Source organism: Carettochelys insculpta, chromosome 6 (assembly GCF_033958435.1).
Source record: "Carettochelys insculpta isolate YL-2023 chromosome 6, ASM3395843v1, whole genome shotgun sequence".
NCBI lineage: Eukaryota > Metazoa > Chordata > Testudines > Carettochelyidae > Carettochelys > Carettochelys insculpta.
This window is the reverse complement of record NC_134142.1, coordinates 120,385,140-120,393,751: the sequence shown is the minus strand read 5'-3', so window position 1 is coordinate 120,393,751 and position 8,612 is coordinate 120,385,140. Positions and strand designations below refer to the sequence as shown.

The window sequence follows — 8,612 nt, the reverse complement described above, 5'->3', positions numbered from 1 at the left end:
GGGTTTCCCAAACTTTATATAGTTGGGACCCATTTATTTTCAGTGCCCTTTTTTTTTTTTGCAGCCTACAAATGTAAACACATACAAAAAATGAAAAATGAATACATTTTCACTGCTTATTATTTACTCACAATAATAATAGTACATCGCCATAATTTGTATATTTTCTAAGGACCAGCTTTTTTTTCTTATTTTGCAAGGACTGGTACTGGGCCACGGACCACATTTTGGGAAACGCTGCTTTATACCATTGTTCTCCTTCCTTGCAAGGTACTACTTGCAAAGATGAAAAATACATAAATAAACGCACAAGAGATAAATACAAATGAAGATATTTATTCCCATTTGCAAACAGGCACAGAAGGTGAGTGGGAGAAAGAAACATAAAAACAGATTGGACTGTGACTTTCAGATCATATCAATGCATCTATCACCATGCCAAGCCTGCTGTAACCTTCTTCCTTGAAGCTGATTGTGTCATATATTTTTATTGTGTCTCTCCCCCGCCCCCCCCAAAAAGTTATTTTCTGCTCTCCTCCTTTTGTTGGTTTTTTCCCTTTTCTTTCTTTCTTTCTTTTCTTTTTTTTTTTAACTTCCTACAATAAAGTTCCCTATTGGATAATGCCGGGTCCCTTATTGATGTCTGCTTCCCATTGGAGACTCGCAGAAGCTGACATCACTCAGGGAAAGGGTTGGGCGTTGGGCTTGGAAAGCTCAGTTTGTTACCATCATCCCCGTCAGCTTGTCTTTGCCTGGGTCGGGTGCAACTTCCATTTTAGGCGTTGGATCTGAAAGAGGAGGCGAGAGGGAAGAAGCCAGAAGGATCCCCGAAGAGAAAGAGGTGGAGAGAGGGAAAAAAATCACTGCACTGGTGCTTTTCTCTTTTTAAGCACATTTTGGCAGGGGTTTGCTTCTTCGGGTTTCCTGTAGGGGCTTGTTGGAGAAGTCCACATTCGAGTTTGTGTGTGTGTTGCAAGGGGGGGGGGGGGGGGGGAGGAAAAAAAAAAAGGTCTCGACCAGGGGAATTTTTGCTGGAAACTGACATTGTCACCCAGAGCGGTTAGAAGGAGGAGGACAGGGCAGAGGAGCAGCCGCACTGACAACTTTTACGATTTATTTTGCGTTTCTTCTTTCCCCGGGTGCTTTAAAGAACTGCCAGGGGAGAAACAAACTCTTTAGATCTCGCCGGCGCAGCTCAGAGAGGGGAAAGAGCCCGGGTGAGAAACGTGGGTCTCTTCCTCGTTCGATCGCCTGTTGTTCGCTTGGGTGGGTTGTTCCTTTTGTACAGCAAACGAACAACTCACTCCGTCTGGGTTGAGCTGCTGGGAGCTGGTTGTGGGGTGGCTTCTGTGCAAGCTGGGGGAAGAATGTGATGGGGTTTGGTTTTACTTACACCCTTTAAGATCTTTCTTTCAAGGCTGAAAACCGCGTTGTGTGGAGTTTTGCAGCTGATGGTAAAGTAGCTCTGTTAAGCTGCATTCTTGTTTGGGTGTTGCGTTCCAGTCGCTCAGTGTTTGAGCCGCTCTTTCTGCTTGGGCGGAGGAAAAAATGGGATCCACCCAACCGCACCTGAGGGACTTTCTCCTCTTAGGCTTCTAAAAGAATCCAGGTTGAGCTAGACCCTCCTAACCTTTAGGAAGGGTTGAAAAGGCTTGGGGGGGTGGGGGGGAAGAAGGGGTGTTTTTCACCGACTCTAAGTTGTAATCAAATTAGAGGGGGTGCGGAATGACTTAAGCCTTAAAGCTTCTCTGAAGGGTGGCAATGTAATGCTGGTCCACACTCTATGCTTAAGAGTTGGCTTATTTTAAAACTTAGTGGGCAGGAAGGCATATACAAAAGAACGCTTTAAGCAAACTTACTTAGAAGCATAAAAAATTTATTTAGGAGCTCAGGCTAACATAGTTGTGCTTTTTTTTGTTTTTTTTCCCCCCAAGTTGTTGCCCTGTTGTAACTTTCATTAAGCTCTTGCGTTCAGTCTCAGAAGTGGTGTTGTGGGTTGTTGTTGTTGTTTTTTATACCCTGCTAAGAATGTATGTATGTAGGTAGCTTGTTGGGCACTGGGATGTGGAGCTAGTTTCTAGTTGTGAGTTGTCATCTGTAGACTTAGTACCTCCATTAGAAAATAAAAGCCTGGGCTTATGCTGCTGCATCAATTGCAACAAACTCGAGTGGAGCGTCCATTTGTCCTGCTGTTTGTAATTATTGTAGGAAGTCTAACTTGTTTCCTAAGCGTAATTTTTGTAAAACCTACTTTCTCTTCCTCTCGCTCTGCTGTGCAGAGCTTGTCACGGCATTTGTTAGACTTCTGGCTCTCCTGGCCACAGGTCTTGGGGAAATTTTCCAGGTGGAGAAACAGAAAGCAGGCTGCTGCCTGGAAATTCAAGATCCACCCCCTGCCTCTAAGCACCTGTCTTTCTTCCCTTCCCTAGCCCCCCCCACCTGAGGTTTGGTCTTGGGTTCAGTAGAGCTGGAAAAGAGGGTGTTCTATTTTGAGTGGCCAGACTTGCTAGGGGATGGTTTGGCTGGAGTCTTGTGGGTTTCAGTGATGACTCTTGCTCTGTTTAGTACCTGTCAGAATTCTTCTCTTCCTCCATTCCTTTGTTATCTGGATAGACGGCATTGGTGAAAGAGGGTGGCTGGTGTGAACCACTCATGTTGGTGTTCGTAGCTTTTCACAACCATGGAGTCAATAGGAAGTGCCTTGAGATCTGGGGAAAGAACACAAAAACACTTGTAGAAGTAAAAGTAGATTAGGAACTTCCTCTTGTCTGTGCTGGGGGGCCTTGAGTGGTGCTGCCTCTTCTGCTGGTAGTGATGCTTACCACACTCAAATCTGATTGATACCCCTTTCCCCTGATCAGTCTTGTGGTCTATCAGCAGCACAGTGTGTGTTGGGCCTGGAGCATGGCTGTGGGTTCATTTACTGCCTTACAGCACTAACCCCCTCATCCTTCTCCCCTCTTAGGAGCTATGTTGGCTGGGTTCTGGAGTCTCTGGCCTCTCGGTAAGGCACGTAACCTTGATCTGTCAACTTGTTCCCACATCCCCAAAAAACAAGTGGCCTTTTGTACCAATCTGTCAGTTGGTACATGGAGCGGGATAGAGAATGTCTCTCTCTTGAGACAGGAGTAACTGGTGACTGGGTGATACACATGGTATCTTGCTCTCTTCCTGCATCATAGTTCCCTTTGTGTTAGAGTGAGGGAAGTTACTTATGGAAACAGGGAGCATTTTGCATGTGGAGGCCTTTCCTTGGAGTAGGGATAATCTTAGGCCCAGATTTGTGTGCTGTAAATCTTTTCATTGCTGCTTTCCAAAGATTTTTGGCATGTGGAAGGGGAGAAAACGTTAGGAATTCAGATGAGGTGTCCTTGAGGAACCCTGTGTAGATGAGACTTAACCTGGCCAGGAGAGCTCAAATTCTTACCTCTTCCTAGACTCTGCTGTTACCTAATTTGCCCCCTCCTTTCTTCTTGCATGGAAGGGATTATGCCTCTAGGGAGGGTCAGCACTGCTCAGTGGAACCTGTGTCCTGCCCTCTTTCCCTCATTAAACCCCCCCCCCCCACAGTTTCCTGATAACATGGCAGCTCTTTAGTTTTTACAAAAGAAAACAAACCCCCTTTTCTCTCTGACTCACTCAAACAAGTGACATATAAATGTCTCTGGTAAGGATTAACCTCCCAGCAGCCTGCTCCCGGGGTGCTGGCTGCAATAGGCCTTTTTTTTTTTTTTTTTTTTGGCTTTCGTTGGCAGCACTGTGGTCAGTTGGCAATGCATCTGTCCCCTCCCTATCCTGCCCCTTCTGTGTCTCTTGGCCTGAGGCACCAGTTTCTTGCAAAGCCGTCTGTTACGGATTTAGGGTTTTTTTCTTTTTTGGGTAGGTGTGGGGGGAAGTAGTCTTGAAGGGGTTCTGTCTCTTAGATATTTGTATGACCGCCATCACTATGATATCTGAGCACCTTCCAATCTTCAGTTTAATTCCCTCCTCCATCCCCAGTGCCCAGGGAGGTAAGGCAGTGCTGTTATCCCTATTTTACAGGCGACAAGCTGAGGCATAAAGTGACAGTCTGTGACTGAGCAGGGACTAGAACCCTGGTCTTCAAAATCTGAGGCTTGTGCCTTACCCAGAAAGCCACCCTCTTTTGGGAAGGAGTCTTGGGTCTCCTGAGGTGCCAAGATCCAGCACTTGGGCTTGATCATGTCTTAATACCTTGAATTTCACAGGTGTCTTAATAGGACAGAGGCTTGTTCTGTCCCTTGGGATGTTGATAGGCTGAAGTGTCACTGGGCACCTTATTGAGCCCAGCCAACACAGAGATTCTTGGAACTTTTCTGCGCTTCCCATTCATCAGTCAGAGCATGACTAGGTGTAGCTGTAACACTTAGTGTTTCCATGGTGTCTTCCACCTGAGGCAATCAAAGCATTTTAGAGCCACTAAATCTCCTTCTCCATAGCAAGAACATACAGTTGTCTCAAATTTACTGACATACATTGATGTCACCCAGATCAGCTAGGGAGGTGGTGGCAGAACTGGGAAAAGCTTCCAGAGGCCTAAGTTCCAGCCCCTTCTAACAGAAAGCTTTATAGTCCTGCAATATTATAGCATCCTTCAGCTCCCCAAAGAAGTTGTATGTTGTGCTTTGACTCTGTAAGAGGGGCGCACAGGATTAGAACTGATGAGGTCTAGTTTTCCAGTCCACTTCCAAATTCTGATTGGGCACAAAGATGACTGTGGGGCTCCACCTGTCCTTTTCACGCCCCCTGTTCCCCCAATGCACGTGATTGTTTGCCAAGCCAAACCACAAAACTTGGCTTGATCAGCCTTCTGCTCAGGGACACAAGACTGGAATGGTGCAAAGGGTTATGTAAGGCAGAACTGAGATGCACTGAAAGAGCTCTGTTGGTGGGGGAGATTCTCCTACATTGCTGTGACAAATACCGTTTGCACACATACTTAAATGCCATTTTGAAGCCTGGCCTCTCAATGTCTGATGGAACTTGACTGGGACCCTGCTCATGCAGCTGACTGTCCTTTCCTTCTGTAGTGCTTTCCTGCTGAAATCTTACAAGGAGATTTCCTGGAAGAGTAGGAAGATTAAAACAACTGGGCTGGGCTGGGCTGGGCTGGGCTGGGCTGGGCTGGGCTGGACAACTTTGCTGGAATGGTGTGAATTTGCTATGATCAGTCTTGCTACCTCTCTCCTGGCTCTGACACTAGGTCTGGATGCTTTTGGGGCAGTAGCTGTAAAGCTCAAGAGGATTGGCCTCGAGGCCAGGAGTCAGTCATGCGATAGAAACTTTATTTCTGGCTCTGTGCAGTGCACCTTCAGGGAAATTCAGGAACAACCTAAGAAGTAGCTCCCTGCTTTGAGAGATGAAGTTTGACTCCATGTCAGTGTAGCACAAGCTCATTGGACAACAATACCATATTGTGGATGCATCACCAGATATGATGCTTGATGGCTTCCATGAGCCTTTATCCTGGAAGAAAATGACATCCTCACCCATGTAATTTTTAGCAGCCTCTTGTTAACAGTGATAGGTGGAATCAGCCACTAGTGTGGGATTGTGAATGCACAGGTGTGTTTAGCTAATGTGATTTTAAAACTCAAATTGGCTAAAACAAGTAGTGTCAGTTGTCCTGTGAAATCGTTTTGTCTTATAATAGGGGTTGGCTGTGTCTGAGGTATCTCAACTATGACTTGGAGGACAAGAATGTTGTATATAAGCCTAATTGTGGAGAAAAGGTCTCTATTTACAGCCCCTTTGGTTATAAAGTCATCTCCTCGATCGACGTGGTTGTGACAGGCCTGACATAGCAATGAAAGCTTTTGCCTTTTGTGTGTCTCAGTTCTGGGCCTGGAGGGACAAATCCCTCTGGATATGAAGGGAGAATTCTTGCCCAGCTAGTCCTTGGTTAGAAGACCCACAACCGGGGGAGGGTGAGCAACTTGTGTGGTCAAATGTCTGACTTAGCGAACAGACTGACTCTCATTGTTTTCATGTAGGCAGCCGCCAATGGCATCTACTTTGAGCCAGCTAGGAACCAGCGCTATACGGGACTTCTTTGACTTCTTCCCCTAGTGTCACTTGCAAATTGTTGCTTAGTTATGACAATTGACATATGTATTAAAGTTTGCCAAGGAGACTTGTTCTCAGTCGAATTGCTGATCTTGTTAGTAAATGCTTTGGTTAAGCTTCTTGTCCATATGTCGTTGTTGAGCATGACGAACTACCTATATATATGTAAGTTTCTTGTGTTCCCTGGTGTCTTGGGTGGTGACAAAGCTTGAGGTTCGTTGTGGTTATTGACACCACATAGTCATCAAATCTGGGACAAACAACAGTTTTCTGTTCCTCTTAAGGAAGTGGGAAGCAAGATGGATTTCCCCATTGGTGATTTCGTTTCCTATCTTGTGGTTGATATCAAACCACACGACGAAGAGAGAGGGCACTGAAGGGGTGGCTGAGGGGAAGAGAACTGTGGCTTGTGTTGCTTTATTACCAGACATTGCTCTAGAGGGGTGGAAGACACACTTGGGTTCTCAGTGGGGTGCCATCTGTGTTCACACCCTTTGTCCTGGCTGGTGAGCCAGAATATGGACAGGTGTCTGTACCCTGATATTTACAGTGGAAGTTTCAGCTGGAATCCTGGAAGCTGAACTTGAGCTTGGTCATTGACTTCTTAGTCCTGGTTCTCACCGTAAAACATGGGTTGACTTAACTATGGGGTGCATTTGAAAAATTCACGCCTTCTGAGAAACAGTCGTTACGCTGACCTGAGTCCCAGTGTGGACACCTTGATGGAGGACTAAGCTATTCAAGGTGGTGGATTTACTACAGTGACAGAAGAGGCCCTTTCATTGCTATAGCAAGTGGCTGTGCTAGAGTGATATTGCTGTAAGCGCTTGGATGTAGACATACCCTTACATTGGCATGTTGTTCTGAGAGAGAATGATGGGAAGGGATCCTTTCCCTGTTCTTCAGGATGTCTTAGTAGCGCAGGTAGATCTGGCTCCAGTGTTGGCCTTCTCATGCTGTTAAAATCCACTGTGAACTCTATCCTTTTCCATGGTGGCTGGCGTAGATGGGCCCTGTGTTAGCAAACCCTCCTTGGTTCAGAAACTATTGATTGTGTAGTAAAGACTGAAGTCATGACGTAGCACAGCCTTGAAAATGGTGGAGAGGGCATAACCGTGGAGGGAGAAAATAGCCTTTCCTCCAGCAGCTAGAGCAGTCTGGCAAAACTTGGGAACTGGAGGGAGGTCTGGGGTTTCCCTGAGAAGGTTTTGCATTAGGAAGTGAAAACAGCTTTGGCCAAAGCTGCAGTGAGACCATCTTAGCCATTTTAAGAGGGGCGATGTTAATGTTCTAGGATTGGTGGAAAAAGAATTTCTGGCTTCATTCTTAACTGTGTCCAGCAGACTTAATGTGGAAGTCTGCACGTTGTGATGGGAAATGGGGGATGCTGGTGTCAGTCCATTTGTCCAATGCATTTAGCCAGACTTCTTGCAAACCCTGCTCAAAGTTTACTGGTTTCTCACTACCAGCACATGCTGGCTGTAGGCAACTGGAAGCTGAATGAGATGGTTCCTGAAACTTGTTGGCATATCTCCTTCCCTAATATCGTGCTCTTTCAGCAAGCAGCTATTTCACAAAACTGGGGGTTAGGGAGAAGTGCCCTGGACGCCACTTCTCTGCCCACTTCCTTCTCTTTAGATAGCTCTTCTGTTTCTTGCGGCTGTCATAGTAACCCATCTGCAGTTGCGAACACCTACCACCTGCTTCAGGAGCTGGTTTGTGTCCCTCCCCACGCTTGAGAGCTTAGGTGGCCTCTAGCAGAGGAGCTGTGAGTAGCCCAGGAACAAATGAACCACATAGGGGCTAGATTCCTATCCTGAATAGGAGCCAGAAAGTGCCTGTAACCCCAGGACTGGGGAAGATTCTCAATCTCGCTGCTTTGCCTTGAATTTTTGGATCTCTCTGACCTGTTCATGTGGCAAAACGTCTTGGTGCCCCTTGTGGACTCTTGTTTCTAATTGAACTCTAAAGTGGGGAATCTCTGCACCCTCTCTTCTCCTCCACCCTTGCTCCTTTCCACTTAGCTGAGGGCTCTGTGTCGGTCTAAAGGAAAAAATAGATTCTCAGCCAGAATGTCCCTGTGTGAATAACTTCTGCAGGTGGGTGGCTCACATCAGCCTGAGAAAATACATAACCACAGAGGCCTCCTTTCTTCACTAGATCAGTTGTGTTTCTGGCATGCTCTTGCCCCATAGGAGGAATGCATTCCTCAGAGCATGTTGCTGCATGCAAAGCTGCTCTTGCTACCTGGTTGTGTGATGTTAGGCAAAATGGGAGGTTTTTTGTGTTTGTCTGGGTTGGTGGTGGTAGTGGGGAGAAGTGAGTGACGCTCTTTCTTCATATGAATTAAAATCCCATAGCAGGGGGCTGCTCCCTGGAGAGATCCTCTGATATGAAATAGGCTTGGACCCGAAGCCCCACTTCCTTTGGTAACCGAATGGGTCGAATTCAGTGTCCTGTTACTGGATGTGGTGGTTGGGAGATTACATCAGAAAGTGACAAACAGGAAGTCTTGTCTCCCTCCCTGA

At 46.4% G+C, this 8,612-nt stretch overlaps 1 protein-coding gene across 4 annotated transcripts in view; it reads left to right on the top strand.

Annotated features, from left to right (window-relative positions):
* The first annotated feature begins 707 nt into the window (after nucleotides 1-707).
* CTNND1 (catenin delta 1) overlaps nucleotides 708-8,612 on the top strand; it is a 50,506-nt gene continuing 42,601 nt past the window's right edge. For 3 of the 4 annotated variants that reach the window (XM_074998085.1, XM_074998086.1, XM_074998083.1), the window contains exon 1: nucleotides 708-841. The gene's annotated coding sequence lies outside the window, so the exon portion shown is untranslated. The remainder of the gene's footprint in view (nucleotides 842-8,612) is intronic. The other variant, XM_074998084.1, reaches the window with a different exon arrangement.